General features: G+C 38.6%; 1 long non-coding RNA gene across 1 annotated transcript; it reads left to right on the top strand.

Annotated features, from left to right (window-relative positions):
- Positions 1 to 7,680: 7,680 nt before the first annotated feature.
- Positions 7,681 to 22,072, top strand: LOC140738990 (uncharacterized). The gene is made up of 3 exons (XR_012101514.1): positions 7,681 to 7,775; positions 8,143 to 8,337; positions 21,658 to 22,072. It is a non-coding gene; the product is annotated as an uncharacterized lncRNA (long non-coding RNA).
- Positions 22,073 to 22,680: the final 608 nt, after the last annotated feature.

The following is a 22,680-nucleotide window of genomic DNA, read 5'->3' as shown; positions in this document are numbered from 1 at the left end:
TCAAAAGAAACCACCACACAGTTTCCACATGTCCTCAGGGTCCCAATAGACTCGTCATCCCACACAGGTGGCAGAAGGGAATAACCTCGCTATGGACTTCCATGGCGCAGGACCCAGTCTCGCAGACGCAGCACACAGTGAAAGCTCCATCGGACCCAGCCTCGCAGACGCAACACACAGTGAAAGCGCCCCGACCGCAGCAGACTCCAAGTCCATGGAACCTCCAAACCTCCAACCATCCCCTCCGGCACGGCCTCTCTGAGCACCATCCTCTGCCGAGCGGTTCCCCCACCAACGGCCACTGGCAACACGATCCCGAGGACTGGGGGCCAGTTCTTCCCAGCAGAGACCTGGACCTCACAACAGCAACAGCAATGAAGAAGTCCTTCCTGGAGATTTTCAGATGTTCCTCCGTGCTCCCAAGTCTGTTTCTCAGCAGATTAGGATTGTGCATGGCACCCCGCTTAACAAATAACAGATATCAACTCTGGAGTGGCAGCTGCAAACTGCGTCACGCCACCATCTTGGTCACGTGATAGATTTAATACAATAACTGATTATGTTAAAATCCTAGAAATGCCAATCCATGGCAGGCTGAAGGAAGCATAAGAGATCAAAATGGAAGCACAGATTAAGGCAGACAATGAAGTGGAACAGAAAAGTCAGAGCTAAACTGAGATTGGAGAGATTGCCAAAATATAAGACCAGAAGACCAGAAAACCAGAAAATGGAGGGACAGGATTAGGTCATTTGGCCCATAGAGTCTGCTTCACCATTTCATCATGGCTGGTCCATTTTCCCTCTCAGCTCCATCTCTTGCCTTTTCCCCATATCCCTTCTTAACCCGGCCAATCAAGAATCTATCACCCTCTGCCTTAAGTATATGTATACAAGCCCAGAGCTATGAGACGCTCTTCTTATGAAAAGCCATTCAATCGCGGAATCATTTTTGTGAACCTCCTTTGGAACACTCTCCATTGTCAGCACATCCTTTCTAAAAAATAAGGAGCCCAAAAATGCTTACAATACTACAAGTGAGGACTTACCAGTGTTTGATAAAACCTCAACATTACATCCTTACTTTTATATTCTAGTCCCTCTGAAATAAATGCTAACATCACATTTACATTCCTCACCACCATCTCAACCTACAGATTAAACGTTAGGGAATCCTGCAGAAGGACTCTAAAGTCTCTTTGTGCCTCAGATTTTTGAATTTTCTAACACTTAGAAAATAGTCAACCCTTTCATTTCTTCTACCAAAGTACATGACCATACACTTTTTGACACTATATTCCATCTGCCACTTCTTTGTCCATTCTCCTAATCTGTATAAGTCCTTCTGTAGTCTCTCTACTTCTGCAAAACTACCTATTCCTTCACCTATCTTCGTATCCTATGCCAACTTTGCAATAAACAATCAATTCTGAGAAGAGAAACTCAGAACCAAGCTTGGGAACCCTCGGTACGATGCCTTTGGAACCTTCGAAATGAAGCCTTTGGGACATGGACTAAGTAGAGAAGCCATTCTTGCCTCTAACTGACCAATGTCCAAGCTGCTGTAGAACCTCTTTTGGGACCATTGGAAGTGGAATTATTCAGTCACAGTGCACACTTGCAGGAATGGACCCAAGTGCAGATGAACATGAGACTGCTCAGGAGTGGAGAATGGTACTCCACGATAAGCTCTGGCAATGACTCCACCCAGGAGTGGAGGAACAGCAGACTTGCCATAAAGAGATGGAAACAAAAGGCTAGACATAGGAATACCAACAGAGCATAGGAGGCACAGCCTTGAGACACCATGAGAAAAATAATTCTCCATCAACACACAGTAGGGCTTCACTGAGAGGCTCCTTGAAATAATCATAGGATGTGGGAAACACATGCCAGCCACAATTAACTTGACAAAATCAAACAGAAAGTGGTCAAATGTGGTCTTAATGGCTTAAACAATTAGTAAATACAGATGTTTGAGCAACCCAGAAGCCCAAAGCTTTATGGCAAGTTGCAGAGGCTGGCAGGCTCATGACGCAGAGGCACAGCCTCGTAATAACAGAACATCCCTTTGGAACTGAGATGAGGATTTTCTTTAGCCAGAGGTTTGTGAATCAGAATAATTCATTATCACAGATAGCTGTGGAAGCCAAGTTATTGGGTATATTTATATATTGGAGTTTGACAGATTCTTTATTAGCAGTGACATCAAAGATTACAGGGAGAGGCAGGAGAATGGGATTGAGAGGAGCAATAAGTTAGCCAGGAACAAATGGTGGAGCAGGCCCAATGGATCAAATAGTCAAATTCTGCTCCTATGTCTTATTAGCAATTTGATGGTAGATCAAAAATAAGGAAGCATTCACTTCAGGAAACAAGCTAGAATTGGTTTGGGATCACAACCAATGGCTCTAACTACTGTTTTATTGGGTAACACTGCACCAAATGGGAGGACATCAACATGATTGTTGGCTTCCCTCAGATAGAGTAAACTGTAAGAAGGTTGCCACAGACAGCAACTGTCAATGTTATTCAGAATCACATCTCCTCTCTCAGGACATCGATTGGAAGGCAAAACCTGACAGCAAGGAGCTGTACCTTCCATGTTGTTTGAAATTTGTGCATTTTGACCTGGCAGATATTCAGTGCAAGGAGGGCTGTGTCATCTCCTAGTTCCCAGCAACTCAGGTCAGCACTGGGAAACCACTGAATCCCTTATCAGAAGTGAATAGATTTGCTGATCTTTATGCTTCCTCATAAAAGTGACATCATCATTGGATGCATTACTGGATATCTTTCCCCAGCACCAATGATCCCTTTACCTGTCCTTTCAGGCATTCTACTTGCCAAGAATTTAGAGACAAGATGTAGCTTTAGGCCAAGATACAGAACACTGTGTTCCAGTCTAGTAACTCATTGAGGACAAAATTATCAGGGCAACATCTATGAAGATCTATCTTGGGTCCAGCAAATCAATGCAATTACAAAAAAGGCACGCCAGCAATTATATTTATCGGGAGTTTGAGGAGATTTGATATGTCACTGAAGACTCTAGCAAATCTATTTTGTCTTGACAACTTAGCTCTCATATCTCTAACACAACAGTTTGAGGCCAATCACTTCATCATCATTACCTCATATAGATATCTTGAGTCTGCTAATCAATAAGAAGCGAGGCTTTGCCATCTGACATTAAGAGTATTAATATCATATTTTTGGCAATGCATACAGTACATCATTGATTTACATATTGTGTTTAATGCAACTAAATACTACTGTATCCCCCACTGACATTATTTTATTGATATTGAATTATTTTCATTGATAAGGGATAATAAGAGGAGTTACAACCAGTAGTGAAAGCAATATGTTTAAAAATTTTTTTTAGTTTAACCAGCATTGAGTGCCTTCATAAGCCACATCAAGAGAGAATGGAAATTAAAACAGGAGGAAGTTATTGGTGTAACCAATGGTCCAAATAATGTACCAGATAAATTCTACTTGCAATATTTGCTTTGATTAACATAGCTACAGTGATGACATGAACAGGAATTGCGTGCATTTCTGGTCACCTCATCACAGCAAGGATATGGACGTTTTGGAGGGGATGCAGAAGAGGTTCACCAGAATGTTCAATACGTATAAACAGCAGAAATGAGCAGTCAACGGAAGCTGCCTGACCTGCTGAGTTCATCCAGCTTGTTTGTACATGTTGATTTGACCACAGCGTCTGCCATGTGCTTTGAGTTCACCAGAATGTTGCCTGGATAAGACTGTGAGCAATAAGGAGAGACAGGACAAATTTGAATTGGTTTCAACCTGACAGAGGAACATAACATTAGGAGAGGCAAAGATAATTTAGCTACAGACCATTTCCAAAGATGGAAATTCAAATACTGGAGGGCGAGGCACTAAAAGGTGAAGAGAAAGTGAGAAGGGAAACATGCAAGATAAGTCTTTTTCACACTGAGAATAGCCACTTCCTAGAATTCACTGTGAGGCATAGTTGTGGAAGCAGATATTTCAGGAGCATTTCAACAGGCACCTGAACACAAAGGGAATGGATAGATATGGATGATATGCAGGCAGAGAAGTTGAGTTTAATCTGACATCATGACCATCATGACAAACATCATTCACCACAGGAATTGTCCCTGTGTTGTACCGTTCAGTGTTCTAAAATGTATTCTGTTTTAAATAAATGCAGATGTTTCATATTCCCAGAATTCATATGACATTGTTAAAGTTGTGATTCTTTACAGTACGTGTATCTGAATTGTAAGAAATGTACAATGCCAATTAATCTTAGAGTTTAAACAAATGTTTTTGAAATACAAGCTATACCGTTCCAAACAGGCAAGATTTGTTTTTAATTGTGTCTTTCGTATTTAACAAAAATAAAAGAGCAGATGTTATTTATTTTCAATGCATTTTCTCATCTTCATTACAAGAGTGTGATGAAATAGTGCAAAGGTAGAGGAGGTTGGTGCTGAAACGATTAAGAACATCAGTCCAGAATATCTCAAGGTAAGTTTAGAGCATTTTGTCAATGACATTGGATAAACATTGGGTTATTTGGTTGTTAAGGTTGGGAAGCTATTCTTTGTGTAAAAATGTCATGTTATTTGCAATATCGCCATAGGTACAGTGTCCACAATTTCCATTGCTTCCCTTCACTGATGTTTGGAATTTGGGAATGAGGCTGTTACTTTCAAGAGGGTGACCCCTTACAATTTATGACAATACCGGGTTCTGTGGGTCCACATTTTTCATCAACCTCGCCAACCTTATCAGAGGTCAGTGAAGATGTGTTCCTAATTACACTTGAATTATCTTGCTTTGAATATCTTAAAAGGTTAATTACCTGAATTCAGGTGCACACACTGAAAATTTTTACTTAGATGGATGACTACAGTGTGACAGCCAGTGAAACACTTTACAGTGCCAGTGATCACTGATCAGGTTTCAATTCCTGCCGCAGTCCTTAAGGAGTTTGTACAATCTCCCAGGATTTCCTCCCACATTCTAAATACTTATGGCTAGGTGCAGTGAGTTGTGGGCTTGCTATGTTGCCACCAGAAGTGTCGCGACTCTGGTGGGCTGCTCCCAGCACAATCCTCAGACTGTGTTGGTCATTGATGCAAAAAGATACATTTCACTGAATTTTCATTTCAATTTCCATGTGATAAATAAATGTAGCTTTTAAATAACCTTCAATAAGTGTTTCCATTTTTAGAATGAACGAATAAATTACTAAATTTCAGGAGTCCCATTCAATCACATCGATTCCCTTCATTGTTTACCAAGAAAGTTGTTTACCTGCTCTCTAATAAAGCAGAGAGGTATTTCTTTCAAATGCAGGAGATGTCGTGATGGTGCAAGAGGAAAATTGGAAGCTAAGCATTTTGACATTTCCTAAATTCTATTAGAGACAGCTGATTGCCATCCCTCCAGCAAAGAAAAAAGTTTCCAGATTATCCTCCTACTTCAAGCATTAGGAATATATCCAGGGAATCTTAGATAATTACAAAACTCACCCCAGACAACAAGGTGACCTCAACTGTATCCAAGGAATTTTTTTGTCAACAATTTGCGATATTTGTCAGTGTTCATGAATGGTGTTTCTGCATAGCTAACAATAACTTGAACACACTATTTTACTGATTGGAATTTAAAAATAAATATTTCCATTGCATTAATTTTGCTTGATCAATATATATTAAAGTTTTATTCAATTTTAAGTGAAATAGGCAAAGGATGAAAAGGAACTCACTTTCAATCTTTGGGAAAGACCCTACCTCTCAGCATCAGTACAGTGTATTCAGATAGGAATTCATGTCCAAACCTTGTCAAATGGCACTGACCAATCAAAGAGACCTTTGTTGATATCAAGTAATTTTGACAAACTGACAGGAATAAGATTATTTTCATTCCATAGCTAAGCATTCTAAGAAGCAATGCAGTTATTCTTATTGGTTAGACTGCATTCGTTTACACGTTGTCAAAGGAAGTTCATTCATTTTCAGATACAGTAAAGCGTCAAATATTCAGATTGCGTTTCGCCTAGTCGAGAATCCATGCAGCAGCCAAAGTACGTGTAACGCTCTGATTCATATTTTTACTGTTACACTGTAGGTACTTCATTTTGGCAGTTCTGTGAGAGCAGTCTGTTGTTTTCAGCTTGTATGGGTTATTGCTGAAGGTGACAGATGAAATGGAATGTGTGTCATCCAATTTGCAGGAGGTTTTCCTGGTGCGGGACGATAGGGTTGGCCTCATTCTGCAAACGTTCTGCGCTTTGCTGTCCTTTCGTTAGGAAAGCCTAATGTTTGAAAATTTAAAGAGCAGCCAAACGGCAACTCTTTCACTCAGAGTGTTGTGAGTATGTGGAACGAGTTGCCTGTGGAATTTGTATTGGTGGGAACAATTACACTGTTTAAAAGTCATTTAGACAAGTACAGGGATATTAAAGTTTTAGCAAGATATGTGCCAAATGCAGGCAAATGGGACTAGCTCAGGTAAGCATTATGGTCGACGTAAGACAATAACAGCACAAAATATACTGTTAGAGTAGATTTAAGCCATTTGGCAAAATGTCGTCTACTCTGCTAATTGTTTCTTTATCTGAGCCTCATTTTTCCACCTTCTCAAGGAACAAGGATCAACTCAAGCGTCACGTTTATTCGCTATATACATGTATTACGTACTTGCTGTGGTGTGGTGGCACCACATTCAACATAAAGCAACAACATTCAACAATCATCAAGAAAAATAATTATATTAAAAAAGTTAAAGATATGGAATAAAATGTACATAAATACATAACTACTGACATGTACTTATAATGTAAGCAGCATTATAAAAATAGGTTTATAATGTTTGCAGTGCAGTGACCGGGTAGTAGATACTCGGGGTGGGGGCAGTTAGTAGAATAGTTAGTCGGATTAACAACCTGTGGGAAGACGGCCTGAAGTTTTTGTTTTGTGAGTCCTATGGCATCGAAATTCCAACAACCACCACCCTCCTAGAGCCGCTTTCAAAGAGACACCCCTTTGATGTGAAGCCGTGCCTTCTGATTCTAGACTGTCCTACCAAAAGGAAAATTCCTCTCCATTTCCACTCTATCCTCATACTTCAAACTTCGGTTTCAATGAGATTCCCTCTCCGACCCCCATCATTGTTCTGAACGAGGTGGGGGTGCATGAACAAGATGGGCCGAGACAGTCCTGTTTCCATGTCGCATACTCAATGTCTTCATGAAATTGAGGAGAACATGACGTTTTAAATTATTCATCTGTCTTCTGTCAGACGTCTCGAAACCAGACAATGGCAGCAGTGGGTCCGTAACTTAATGAGATCAGGGGTGGGAGACCTGAGTTTGTCCGTTTGTTCGCATTATCCCTCGAGGGTTCGCTTTACTTAGTATCATCATCTTAACTTCAGTTGTAAACTCTACAAAGTGGGTGTTGGCAATGAAAGAAGTACCGAGCTCTGCCGTTGCAACTCCTGCTAAATCGTTCTGGGTTAGACTGAACTGGTGTGTTGACGCCTGGACTGTATCCAGGGCACTGACTGTCCACAGGGGATTTATCAAGTTCCTTCACTGGGTGTCTTTTCAGCCGACTGACGTCAAAATATCACCGAGAGGTGCTGGGCTATAAAAGACCCGAAGCAATCGCCAGCAATGGGAAACACAAGAGAGCAGAAACCAGCATACTCGAGAAAGAGAGGGCTTCGGGAGAGTCTGAATTCCAGTTGAGGTGTTGGCGCTACTTCCCGTAAGTATCTAACAAATCGCACTTCAAACTGAACTCTCTCTCAAAATGCCCTTATCTATTTGGATTCGCGTCCATCTCCGGTTTCCCCGAATGAATCATGTCCCACACCCTAGCTCGTAACCACCTCTACAATTAGAACATTGGCGATTTTTTTTGCTTGTGGACATGCGTTAGTGAATGTTAATGTAAATATGTTTAAATGAATATTGTATAATGCAGCGATCTGGAAGAATTAATGTTTGCAACGAATGTCCAATCTGATTTTGCAGATGGGAAATAACGCAAAACGTTAAGTGATTTATCACATTCGATGCAGACGGCTAGAATCTGAATTATAAACCGCTTCTTCACCTTTATCTGTAAACAGAGTGCGGTAGAAGTTGTTCCAACGCAAGATAAGGAGGTTCACAGTTTGTCGCTAAAAGTTTCTCCCAACGTCTTCCTACTTGTTTGTAACTCCACATTTAAAAGTCATGAACTGGCTGAAACTCTTCACCGTCCTCCTTGTCGCCTTTGTCTTCCACCTCAGCTCGCCGGACGGAGTACGGGCTGTCCCAGGCAGGTCTGTGTATTATTACCACTTTCTCTGGATTATATATTGATCGATGATGTTTAATATGAATATAATGCTGGTATTGATAATCACATAGTACAGTAATGGTAATTTATTTATAGAGCGCTTTTCATACAGACGATATAGTTCAAAATATTTTACAATGAGATAAAGACCCGACATAAAAATAAAAACTGAAAATAAAAGACAAAAAGATGTTAGTTAAAAGCAAGTTATAAATGAGTTTTGAGTTGGCATTTATAAGTGTCAACTATGTCTGCACCCCTTATAGTTTTAGGTATTGAATTCCGTAGTTAAGGGACTCAGTTCAAAAAAGCTGACCTGTCAATCATCTTTTGAGAGAGATTGTTTAATTATAAGAGATCGGCAGAAAAAGACTTAAGAACTGGAGCAGGATTATAAAACAAAAACGATCCAGTGATGCACTCCGGTTGCATTGGCAGCTTTCAAATGAAGTAAAGGAACTTGAAAATCAACTTTAAATGATACCGGAAGCCAAATGCGGAGTAGCTAGGACGCTATATTAATATATGCTATTGATGTTTCCAATTATGTAAACACTTGGCCAGTGCCGATACAAATTATCAATAAATCATTTTCTTGTTAGCAGTGTGAGTATTGGTAGCCAACAAAGGATTGCAAGAATTTAGCAGCAAGTTAATTGTACTTTCTGTCATCACTCCAGGACAGAGTCCCGGGAATGCCTGTCACACACAATATAGTAATTGTATTTTGAGATTGTAATACATTGTTCTTACGGATTTTGTTCCTTTTAAATTGATGCAAAGGTCTTCAGAGAAATGGAAGTGTTAGGGAGAATCTTAATAACATCAATTAATTCAACATCGGGCAGAGATACAAGGGAAACTATGCCTTATTTTCCTTATCATCTCTATTAGGAGACATTAGCTGCCTGTAACCCTCTTACTTTCTTCTTTGTTTGACTGGAATTATTACTGCACTTAAACTTGAATAAAAGCTTTATGGACATTTCGAGGAAAATGAGTTTGATTTACTGGTTGAAAATAAATGAGGGGTTTCAAGTAGGGCGAAGATGGACATTTTCATGGAGATGCTTCCTGGTACTGTGCTGGGGACCTACACAGTGATTGCTCCGAAATTTCCTCTGCATTTCAATGCCGTTATATCCAACTTTCTCCTGGGATCAATGCCAGCACTCCCTCAGTGTTAACATTCCAAAAGAACAGAAAAGTGGTGCTTCAAGTCTATGAAACGGCTGTCCTATCAGACTCCAACAATTGCTGTGGTACCTGTCCCTGTGCAGAAAAAAAAGCCTTGCAAACTCACCTCCTAACTTAAATTGAGTATTTGCTCTCTAGTATTTTTCATTCCTACCCTGGAAAAAGATTCTTATTGCTTACCTTATCAATGTTTCTTTTAATTTTATACACTTCTTTCATTTTGCCTCTCAGCCTTCAAAGCTCAAGGAGAAACATCCTAAATCTCTTGCCTCTGTCACAGTGATTAAGCTGTGCTCCTTGTTCAATATCGCACTGAGTAAGTACTTCACTGACAGAAGTCATGACAACTGGGTGAAACTTTAAACATTTGCTGCTCTCTTGGTTGGGTGTAAAGGACTCCAAGGCATGCTTAAAGCTGCTTATTCTTCTCCAATGATTGGGCTTAGACTGCTAAGTACCCATAGCATTATGTGTGTGTTGTTCTAGATTTCCAACATCGACAGAAGCCTTTGTGTTTCAGTCCTGCAAAGATTTAGAAAACTTTGTCCTGTTTCTCCTTTCACAGATGCCACTTGACATGATGAATGTTTCCAGCTTCTCTCAACTATTGTTTTAGACTTCTAACATCTATAGATTTTCATTTCCATAACGGATGCAATGGGTTTTTGCCTATTGCCAATCTGTTGTCTCACTTGAGCAGTGAAGCATGTATATTTTATAAGAAAGAAATTGCAAAAGTTTGCACCATTGTTTAAAATCTTGCTCATGCAACACCAGACCAGTCAATACAGGTGGTAATCTTTGGATTACTACCTGTACCACGGGCAAATTGGCATGGGATCAAAAAGATTAGAGAGTTAAATGTGTGGCCCAAGGATTGGTGTGGGAGAAGTGGTTTGAATTCATGAGAAATTGGCACCAGTATTGGGGAAGAAGGGAGCTGTACCATTGGGACAGGCTCTATCTGAACTATGTTGGGACCTGGATCCTAGTGAATTGCATAACTGGGACTGTGGACAGGGGTTTAAACTAAATAGTAGGGGGGTGGGTTCAACAGTTTAGAGAAGTATGGATAAAGTAAAAGTATGGATAAAGATTTTAAAAAAGCAACAGATAAAAAAGAGAAAAGTAAGACAGGAATAAAGAAAAGTCAAGTGCAAAAAGAGTAGAAGATTACAAGGTTTTAAAAGCACAATGAGTGGTGTTACGAATGTGCCACAACTCTGAGGGGCTGAAGGGTACAAAGTAGCCCCCTCCTTTTTGAGAATCGCAAGATCGCTATTAATTCGGGCCTGGGACCCAGGAAATGAGAGAGAGACACGCAGAATCCACAAGGGTTTGGAATGTGTGTCCTGGCCCCAGAAAGGCGGAACCATTGATGACGACTATTGTCTCTTGGAGACGGAATTGTGTATTGAGTACTGTACTATTCATTGAAGCCCTCAGGGAATGACCAGAGTGGGCTGGTTGAGGGATTGCATCATCCCAACCTGATTGACATCTGAGACCCCGTGAATAAGGATAAAAGGATAAAGGGGGAACAACCCCTTTAGACGCACCAGGAGAAACGTATGAGACCGGTGGGGGCTCGTGTGTGTCCATCCTTGCCCGGATGACAAGTCTTCCACGGAACGGCCTCGCTAAAGGACGAATACGGATCAAGATTGGATAAAGGAAAGCCGGCAAGTTTCAAAAATCTGTCTCTCTCTCCAACCAAAATGCTGCAGCCTGAATGAACTGAGTGACTTTTATATTTCCATCGGACAATACATTATCCCCTAGACAACGATAGAGCTATTTCTTATTGATTATTATTATACCCGCACTTTTAAATTTAGTATTGACGATGTATATTATCTGTATGTTTGCATTGATATTATTTTTGTGTATTTTTATCAATAAATACTGTTAAAAATAGTACCATCAGACTTCAACGGACCTCTCTATCTTTGCTGGTAAGTGACCCAGTTACGGGGTTCGTAACAGTGGAAGGGCACTTTATCTGAATGCCCATAGTATTCGAAATAAGATCAGTGAACTTGAGCACAAATCAGTACGTAGGGGTTTGATTTAGTGGCTTTACAGAGACGTGTTGCAGGGTGGAGAGGGTGGGGAATTAAATATCAAAGGATATCAAGTAATACAGAAGGATAGGCAGGAAGATAAGGGAGCCGGGTAGTGCTCTTAATTAAGGATGATATCAGGGCAATGGTGAGAGGCGATATAAGATCTAAGGAAACAGAAATGGCTCTTAGATCCAAAGGACGAGAACCGGGGCGAAACCCGAACGGTAATGGAAAGAAGCCAGCTCAACCGCAACGCACTGAGTTAACTTATGAACTGCTTATGGAGCTTTTGGATAAAAAATTTGAGGAACAACGTCAGGCTTTTCAACGAGATATAAAGGTTTTTCAAGATTATATGGTTAAGACGGATTCAGTAATTAACCAGCAGCAAGCGCTTATCACATTGCTGCAAGAAGAAGCTCGGAAACGAGATTTGACAATTGAAAAATTGCAACAGGATTTAATTTCGACTATTAAACTGGTGGAGACACTTAAAGCCAAGAGTGTCGATTTGGAGAATCGGTCCAGAAGACAGAACCTACGCATACTTGGTCTCCCAGATGGCATAGAACAAGGCGATCCTTCGAAATACTTTGCTCAATTTCTAAAAGATGCGTTTCCGTCGGTTTTTCCAGTAAACCCTCCGCTACTTGACCGAGCACATAGAATTTGGAGTCGATCACCGACGGTTTCAGATAAGCCCCCGGTGGTAATCGTCCGATTTCATTACGTACACGATAAAGAACAACTCATTCGTGAAGCTCGAAGGGCTGGGATGATTAAATTTCGTGATTATTGTTTTCGTTTGGTGCAAGATTTCAGCCCAGAAGTTATGAAAAAAAGGCTGCTTTTTAAACCTCTGATGTCTGAATGTTATGAGAAAAATCTAAAACCTGCGCTCTTATACCCGGCGAAGCTCAGGATCTCCCCCCCGAATGCTCCGCGTAAAGTATTTTTGTCTACCTTTGAAGCGAAAAAGTATTTGGAGGAGAACTTCCCTACTGATACAGTTACTACTCTCCATTAAATGAGTGATTCTGATCGTGAAAGATGGTTTTCGATTTCTTAAACCAGGGTTAGTCTCTGGTTATTGGTGTAGGTTTATCCTATACTTCATATTTAAGTTAAAGTGTGTTTTCGTTATATTAATCGCTCTGTCTTATACACTTTAACTACTATACTATATTTTTGTCTATTATTTTTGTTCCCTTGAAGGTATATTTTTAACCTTTCGAAGTGAATTTTTTGTTTAATATCAAGATAATGGTTTTTTGCAAAGTATTGGTTTAGTTTAAGATGGCGTTATTGTTTCTTTTTTCGTCTTCTTCCTATAATGCATCGCTTATCATAGTTTAAATACTTCTTGATTTGTTTGGGTTATAACCCGATTTATAAACTTTTAATGATTTTATTCCCTTTTTCTTTACAACTCAGCATATTAAGAAGCGCAGTTTTTAGTACTGCGATCATAATTCTTAAAGTTCGGGTGGTTTTTTATATATATCCGTTAAACACGGAGTGGTCTGCCACTGATATGGGGGTAGAGTTAGTTTCATTTTTTCTTTTTTCTAGCCATATTTTGGCTTTTTTTCTTTTTCATACGGGGGTGGGGGTTGGTCTGTTTTCTTTTTTAATTTTTCTCTTATCAATTTGTTTTAGTTTTTTTACTTGGGCTGTTCTTGAACTACAAATATGTCTACGATGTCGTCACTTCCGGGTCCGCTCTTTATTTTTGTCCCTCTTCCGGATGCATGAGTTTATAACATGGTTAACCCTTTATATACCAAAGGGATGACTTTAGAAACATGGCTCAAACCATTAACTTTGTGTCTTGGAATACTAATGGATTAAACCATCCGATTAAACGAAAGAAGATTTTCAAAGTATTCCAAAGACTTAATGCTCATATTATTTTTGTACAAAAAACTCATGTGAGGAAGGAGGACAAATATCGCTTTTTTAGGTCTTGGCGGGGTCAACAGTATCATTCGAATTCGAATGCCAAAGTTAAGGGAGTTTCAATTTTTATTGACTCCTCTATTGCATTTGTTCAACACGATATCCTTTCGGATCCGAATGGTAGATTTTTGTTAATTACGGGTTTACTCGGTAATAAAAAGGTTGCTATGGTTAATGTTTATGCCCCGAATGTGGATTGTCCTGACTTTTTTAAGTCCTTATTTACTTCTTTACCTAATTTAAATGAATATAAGTTAATAATGGGTGGTGACTTTAATTGTTGTTTAATTCCTTTGATGGACAAATCTACACCTATTCAGACTCTACCCAATAAGTCGGCCACTTGTATTAACTCCTTTTTGACTGATAATGGAGTTTTTGATATTTGGAGATTTCGTCATCCTAATGACAAAGAGTTTTCTTTTTTCTCACATGTTTATCACTCCTATTCGAGAATTGATTATTTTTTTATTGACTCTTGTTTTATTCCATCGGTAATTGGTTGTAATTATGATATTATAGCTATTTCTGACCATGCTCCATTAAAACTTTCTATTAATTTTACGGATACAGCTTTAAATGCTAGACAATGGCGATTTGACTCTACCTTATTGCAAGAACCGGACTTTATTAAATTTATGAAGGAACAGATTGATTTCTTCTTTTCAACTAATTCCACGGAGGATATCTCATGCGGAACACTTTGGGACACTTTAAAAGCGTATATACGTGGACAGATTATCTCGTATTCTGCTGGTCTGAGAAAACGCATTAAGAAGGAAACTCTTTTACTGGTTGATAAAATTAAAGAGATTGACAAGAAATATTCGACTACTCCTAGCATGGAACTTTATAAACAAAGGGTTGAACTTCAAATGGAACATAGTTTATTACTTACATCTCCGATAGAAAATCAATTAATGAAAACCAGATCTGATTTCTATATACATAGTGATAAATCAGGAAAACTGTTAGCTAGTCAGCTGAAGAATGTTTCAGTTAAACGCCAGATTACTAAGGTTCGACAGCAGAATGGGGATTTGACAGTTAACCATGATGACATAAATAAGTCTTTTCAAGACTTTTATACCTCCCTGTATAAATCTGAATTCCCTCAGGATCATAATACCATGTGTGATTTTCTCGGGAAATTGAATTTTCCAAAACTATCATCTGATGATCTTTCAGTAATAGATACTCCGTTTACGGATGCGGAAATTAAAGGGGTTATTTCCTCAATGAATTCTGGGAAAGCACCAGGTCCAGATGGGTATACAGTAGAATTTTTAAAATGTTTTTCTGATACTCTATCTCCTTGGCTATGCAAGGTTTTTGAAGAAGCAATTAGATTGGGGAAGTTGCCACAATCTTTTTATAGAGCTTCCATTTCTTTAATACTGAAGAAAGATAAAGACCCTACTGATTGTGCATCCTACAGACCAATATCTTTATTGAATGTGGATTCTAAGATTTTTTCCAAGTTGCTGGCTTCTAGGTTGGAGAAGGTATTACCCCAAATTATTTCGGAAGACCAAACCGGTTTTATTAAAAATCGCTATTCTTTTTTCAATGTTAGGAGATTATTGAATATTGTTTATACTCCTTCACATAATACTTCAGAATGTGTTATTTCATTAGATGCGGAAAAAGCATTTGATAGAGTTGAATGGCCTTACTTATTTTATGTGTTGGAGAAGTTTAATTTCAGTCCGACCTTCATTTCTTGGATTAAACTGATATATCAAACTCCAGTAGCCTCGGTGTTTACTAATAATCAAAGATCTCCATTTTTTCGTTTATTTCGGGGCACTAGACAAGGTTGTCCTCTTAGTCCATTACTATTTAACATCGCTTTAGAACCTTTGGCAATTGCCATCAGAGAATCACAGGATATTTTGGGTATTAATCGTGGAACAGATATTCATAAGGTATCTTTATATGCAGACGATTTATTATTATTCATCTCTAATCCTGAGAAATCTATTCCAGCAGTCTTATCATTGTTGGCTCAATTTAGTGAGTTTTCTGGGTATAAGTTAAATCTTAATAAGAGTGAATTGTTTCCTTTGAATAGACAGGTCCCAAATTATGGTATTTTACCTTTTAAATTAGCTAATGATTCTTTTACTTATTTAGGGATTAAAATTACCAAAAACCATAAAGAATTATTTCGGTTTAATTTTTTACCCTTAATTGATCAGATTAAAGGTTTGTTTACTAAGTGGTCACCATTATCTTTATCTCTGATAGGTAGGATTAATGCTATTAAGATGGTTATTTTACCTAAATTTTTATATGTTTTTCAAGCGGTACCAATTTTTATTCCGAAATCCTTTTTTACTAATGTTGATTCAAAAATTTCCTCATATATATGGCAGAATAAAAATCCCAGGTTAGGTAAAATATACTTACAGAAGACAAAGAAGGATGGTGGGTTGGCATTACCCAATTTCAGATTTTATTATTGGGCAGTTAATATTAGATATTTGATATGTTGGTTGAAAGAATGGGATGGTCCTTTTGGCCCTCATTGGGTGAGTTTGGAAACCAAATCGGTTTCTGCTTATGCTCTGGGTTCTATCTTAGGGACATCTCTCCCTTTTGCTCTTTCTAAATTGCCGAAGCGAATTGACAACCCGATAGTTAAATATACCTTACGTATATGGTTTCAATTTCGGAAATTTTTCGGGTTGACTCAATTCGTGTTAAATAGTCCTATTGTATCTAATTGTTTTTTCCACCCCTCAATTATAGATCATGCTTTTTTGGCTTGGAAAACTAAGGGATTATTAAGATTTTCCGACTTATTTTTGGACAACTGTTTTATGTCCTTTGAGCAACTAGCTAATAAATATAATTTGCCTAGATTTCATTTTTTTAGATACTTACAGGTTAGGCATTTTTTAAGTACGGTACTTCCTTCGTTCCCAAATTCTCTGTCTTCAGATACTTTGGAAAGTTTGTTTGAATTAAACCCTTTTCAAAAAGGGCTTATATCAAAACTTTATAATATAATTATGAAGATACGTTCAGTGCCCTTTGATAAGACCAAAAATGATTGGGAAAGAGAACTTAATCTTATTATTCCTATTGAGAATTGGGATAGAATTCTTAAATTAGTTAATACATCATCTATATGTGCCAAACATTCATTATTACAATTTAAGGTTGTACATAGGGCCCATATGTCCAAGGATAAATTAGCTCATTTTTATTCTCATATAAACCCTATTTGTGACAGATGTCAATTAGAAATCGCTTCTTTAACTCATATGTTTTGGTCATGTCCACTTTTGAGAAAATATTGGAAAGATATTTTTGATATTATTTCGGCGGTATTGAACATTGATTTACAACCCCATCCTATTACCGCAATTTTTGGTTTACCGATGATGGACTTACTTCACTTATCTCCTTCCGCCTGTCGAATGATTGCTTTTCTCACTTTGATGGCTAGAAGATCTATTTTGTTGAATTGGAAGGAAATTAATCCTCCCACGGTATTTCATTGGCTTTCTCAAACTATGTTATGTCTAAATTTAGAAAAAATTAGAAGTGCTGTATTTGATACTTCTATTAAATTTGAAAAGATATGGAGACCATTTATTCAATATTTTCATATGATGTAATGGCCCTGTGCCAGGCTTATCGGTTTTTTTTCAGCTTTAATCGTATGTATGTTGAGAGGATCGGAGTTGACGTCATTGATGTTTATGTATGCTCGTGAGATACTATGAACAGCCCTTTTTTTTTCTCTTTTTTAAAAGTTTTTTTTAGTTTTTTTTTCTTTGTTTTTTTTTTCTTTTTCTTGATACTAGATTAGTAGATTAGCTAACTTTCTTAGATAGATTTTTTTTTTCTCTTTTTTATACTATATATTATGGAATATCTAAACTTACCTTGTTCATATATATACTATATGGTTTATGTTTTGGGAAACTTACTTATGCTGTATTCATTGTTTATGTATTTCTTTATGTATAATGGGAGTCTATATATTTGTAATCCCTTACCATTATTTGAATTGTATCTCATTCATAATATTCTAAATATTAATAAAAAGATTGAAAGAGAGAGAAGATCTAAGGAGCAGAATGTTGAATCCATCTGGGTAGAGATTAGGAATAGTAAAGAGGAAAAATCACTGGAGGGAGTTGTCTATCAGCCATTGAATAATAACATTACAGTAGCAGAGGCAATAAACAGAGAAATATCTGAGGCATGTAAGAATGAAACAGCAATTATCATGGGGGACTTAAACTTGCACATAGATTGGGTCAATCAAGTTGGTCGAGGCAGTCTTGAGGACTTCATAGAATGCATCCTTGATAGCTTTCTTGAACAGCATGTTACTGAACCTACAAGGGAACGTGCTATCTTAGATTTGGTCCTGTGCAATGAGACAGGTAAAATTAGTGATCTTGTAGTTAGGGATCCTTGTGGAAAGAGTGATCACAGCATAACTGAGTTTCTCATACAAATGGAGGGTGCAATGGTTCAATTGAAAACCAGTGTATTCTGCCTAAACAATGGAGACTACAAGGGGATGAGGGAGGGTTTGGCTAGTGTAGACTGGGAACGCAGGCTATATGGTGGGACGATTGAGGAACAGTGGGAAACATTCAAAGAGATTTTTCACGGTGCTCCACAAAAGTATATTCCAGTTAAAAACAAGGACATTAAGGGTGGGGAGAGCCAACCTTGGATAACTAAGGAAATAAAAGAAGGAATCAAACTAAAGGTCATGTGTACAAAATCGCCAAGAGTAGTGGGAAACTGGAAGATTGGGAAAACTTTAAAAACCAACAAAGAACCATTAAGCGAGCATTAAGTAATGGGAAGCTAGATTATGAAAATAAACTAGCACAAAATATAAAAACAGATAGTAAAAGTTTTTATAATTATATTAAGCAGAAAAGCAGAGAAGGGGGAATTGATATTGGATAACGGGGAAATGGCAAAGTCTTTGAATGACTATTTTGTCTTGCTCGTCACAGTGCAGGACACTCCTAACATGCTAAAGAGAGATGTTATGGATGCGTTGGGAGGTGAGGACCTCAATACAATAGTTATCACTAGAGAGGTAGTACTGAACAAACTTGTAGCCTTTAAGATAGATAAGTCCCCTAGTCCTGATAGAGTGCATCTAGGGTACTGAAAGTAATGGCAGAAGTTATAATGGAGGCTTTGGTGATAATTTACCAAAATTCTCTGGACTCTGGGCAGGTCCCAGCAGATTGGAAGAAGGTGAATGTCACGCTACTGATCAATAAAGGCTGTAGGCAAAAGGCAGATAATTATAAGCCAGTTACTTTAACATCTGTAGTTGTATGGTGCCCTTGACAAGATAAACTGTTCCACAGTATGCCACAGGGCTAAAATTAGGCTAATCAAGACGTACAAAAAAGCTGGATGAACTCAACAGGTTGGGCAGCATCTGTCGACTGTTCGTGTCAACGGATGCTGCCCGACCTCCTGAGTTCGTCCAGCTTGTTTGTACGTCTTGATTTGACCACAGCATCTGCAGTGTACTTTGCGTTTAAAATTAGGCTAAAGTTTATATTTTTTAATTCTGTAAGTTTTAGTAATTTAGCAATGTGCTGCTGCTGCAGAACAACAAATTTCACATCATGTGTGACATTGAAAATAAACCTGATTCTGAGATTAATGAAGGAATTATGAGTAATGGGAACCACGTACATGATCAAACGGGTGCAGTTTAAACATAATATTAAGGGGAGGGAGAACAATAAGGAGACCAACTTACTGGATGGCTTAACAATGCTTGGAGCCTAAATGGTTAAAGGCCTGGTGATTAAAGAAAGGAGAAGGCACAAGAGGTGGAGGAACAAAAACTTCTCTGTGAACAGGGGGTTTGAAGAAGATTACAGCAATGAGAGAGGTGAGGTCATTGAAGGATTTGAACAAGAGTGTTAAGAATTGTTAATGTTGAGGCAATAGTGGCCTACACAGAAGAAACGTATGCACGGATCTTTGTTACCTCAGGACAGCCACACACACAAAATACAGGAGGAACTCATTAGGTCAGGCAGCATCTATGTAGGAAAATGAACAGTCAAGATTTCAAACTGAGACCCTTCATCAGGACTGTCCTTGGGACAGTCTGGATTTGTTAAGCTTCATGGGGGAAGGCAGTAAATGATAAATCAGATCCAACTTGACAGAAATGGAAGCCAAAACATACTACTGCCTTTTGAGCAGCCCCTAAAGATTTTCCTGCTTTTCGTTTTCCTTTTCATTATTTACTTAGTCTGGTAACTGGTGCTACCAGACCAATGAGCCTGCACTGCCCAACTACTTCATGTCACCAATTAACCTACAAACCCGTATGTCTTTAAAATATGGGAGGAAACCGTGGCACCCAGATGAAACACATGCATTCATGGAAAAACAGTGGTGGAATTAAATCCGGGCCACTGGCACTGTATTAGTGTTGTGCTAACCCTGACATGACCTTGCCATCCTTCATAACTTTGCATATTGTTTCTCTTCAAATGAGTTATTCTTGTTCCCAGTGACTTAGCTACTGTGCAGATCTGAGTGATGAGGAAGAGGTCACCCTTTGAAGCTGCCAAAGGTAACAGGGTTCACCAAGTGGCTGCCAGGTGAGAGCCTGAAAATTAGACAATAGATAACCTTCCTCCCACTCCTACTCAGTTTACCAGGAATTTAACTGATAACCTAATGCTTCAATGATGCACAGTATTTAGCAGTGACTAGATCTAGTGGATTGGAGGAAAAATTTAAAGCATCCATATTTTTACATCTAATTGGCGAAGATGCTTTCGACATCTACAACAGCTTTCAAGTTGATGAGACAGCCTTTACTTTGGACACTCTGATAACAAGATTTGAGGAGCATTTTTTCCCCAAGTAAAAACGTCACATTTGAGAGATGCAAGTTCTTTTCCTCTGAACAGAAGGAAGGTGTCAGCTTTGACCAATACTTAGCTAAGCTTCACATACTGAACATGTCCTGTGAGTTTGGAGACTTGAGCGACTCACTAGTCAGAGACAAAATAGTTTGTGGAATCCTACATAATGAACTCCAAGGAAGATTGCTTTGGGAAAAAGATTTAACGTTAAAAAAGGCTGTGAATATGTGCAGAGACCACACAAGTACAAGCTAGGGGGATGCACCAAACAGGTGACAGTGCAAGCTGTGAAAACAGAGGAGCAAAGCACATGGCATTTCACAAAGCAACTGCGTAGCAAAGAGACAGGCTCAAACAACAAAGATGGAGGCAGACACATCCCAAGGAAGTCTCCTGCTTATGGAAAGTCCTGCAGTAAGTGTGGGAAGAAGAATCATTTTGCAAAGCCTCTTGCAAATTTCTATAGATGTAAAATGGAGAGAATTCTGACTGGCTGCATCACAGTCTGGTATGGTTACTCCATTGTACAGGATTGCAAGAGCTTACAAAAGATTGCAGACTCAGCCTCTCCTTAGAGAGACAACCCTCTCCATTATCAAGAACATCTTCAAGGGCTAGTGCCTGAAGAGTACAACATCTATCAATAAGGATCCTCACCATCTGGGGCAAGCCCTGTGCTCATTACTACTATCAGGGCAGAGGTACAGGGGCCTGAAGACCCACACTCAATGATTCAAACAGATTTGTCCCATCTCCCCCAACCCCAGCCATCAGATTTATAAATGGTCCATGGACTCGTGAACACTACTTTGCTCTTCTTTACTTAGTAATGTGTAAAATTTACTTATTAATGTATAATAATTTTATGTGTTTGCAAAGTACTGCTGCACTTACCAACAAACTACACATTATATAAGACAGTGATACCAACACCCAATTCTGGCCTCTTCCTTTTGCTAAATTTCCTTTAGTGTTGTAGATTCATATTAAAATGTGTGTGTGTTCTTCTTGTATGAGTATGATTAGTTCTTGAATAAGCACTCTGATATAACTGAATATAACCTATGAACATATCTGAATATAGCAGACCATTTTGGGGCAAGGAGCCTGTTCCTGCTCTGTACAGTTCTGTGTTTTATTGTTAGTCTAATCAAGGGCACTTATTTTCTTAATTTATTCTTGCAGAAACTTAAAGTCACGAAGATGCAGCATTAGCACCTGTTTGGTGACACGTCTGATGGAAACTTTGGGTACCATCTCAGATTTCAACGACACAAAGACAAATGTGGGTCCATACTCTTATGGCAAGAGAGACAGCATGTGACCGTACAGCGGAGAGTTCCTGCCTTACCCCCAATGCGAGAACACAGAGCAACCCTGGCTTATGTTCTAAAAATTAATGCATTATTACTATTGCTCCAGTCTCGGTAGAGGTTGAAAGTGTTCGTCTGCTTTAGCATTTCAAGCAGTTGTGCCCTGTTTCACTATTCCTGGATATTTGCTTCTGCTTTCAAATGTAGTGTGGATATGATCAGGTTTGTTGCTTTATGTAAGAAGTATGCTGCATGTTTTTAATTTAAATAAAGCTGTTGATACCACATACATATCTGTAATACTTAAATTCTTTGGATTCTTTTCAAGACTATTGAGAATTAGTACACACAGTAAGATGCAAGGCATGTGCAGAAGCCTGCTATTCAGCTCCAAAATTCCCAAACCAGACAGCAGAGAAATTGTGTATTCACAATTAATTTTGTTGCTGTCCTCTCGCAGGCTTTAAAACAGATGCCTGGAAAGAAACTTTATTTTAGTAAGAGATGAGATTCATGAGGTCAGTGGGAGACGCTCATGGAGTGAGTACTGTTTTAGATTCGCTCCATAACCTTTACTTTTTTAAACCTTTGATCACCCTTATCCAACTTATTTTTACCTACACCAAAAGATTCTTGCTATTTTTTTGGACTTATCGTTAAGAGTTTATTGTGAATTTTTGAAGATATGCAAACAGAAATGGCTCTTAGATCTAAAGGACGAGAACCGGGGCGCAACCCGAACGGTAATGGAAAGAAGCAAGCTCAATCGCAACGCACTGAATTAACTTATGAACTGTTTATGGAGGTTTTGGATAAAAAAAATTGATGAACTACAACAAATTTTTAAACAAGATATAAAGGCTTTTCAAGATTATATGGTTAAGACGGATTTAGT

The sequence above is a fragment of the Hemitrygon akajei genome, chromosome 14, assembly GCF_048418815.1.
Source record: "Hemitrygon akajei chromosome 14, sHemAka1.3, whole genome shotgun sequence".
In the NCBI taxonomy this organism is placed as follows: domain Eukaryota; kingdom Metazoa; phylum Chordata; class Chondrichthyes; order Myliobatiformes; family Dasyatidae; genus Hemitrygon; species Hemitrygon akajei.
The sequence above is the reverse complement of the archived record's forward strand: the minus strand, read 5'-3'. Positions and strand labels throughout refer to the sequence as shown.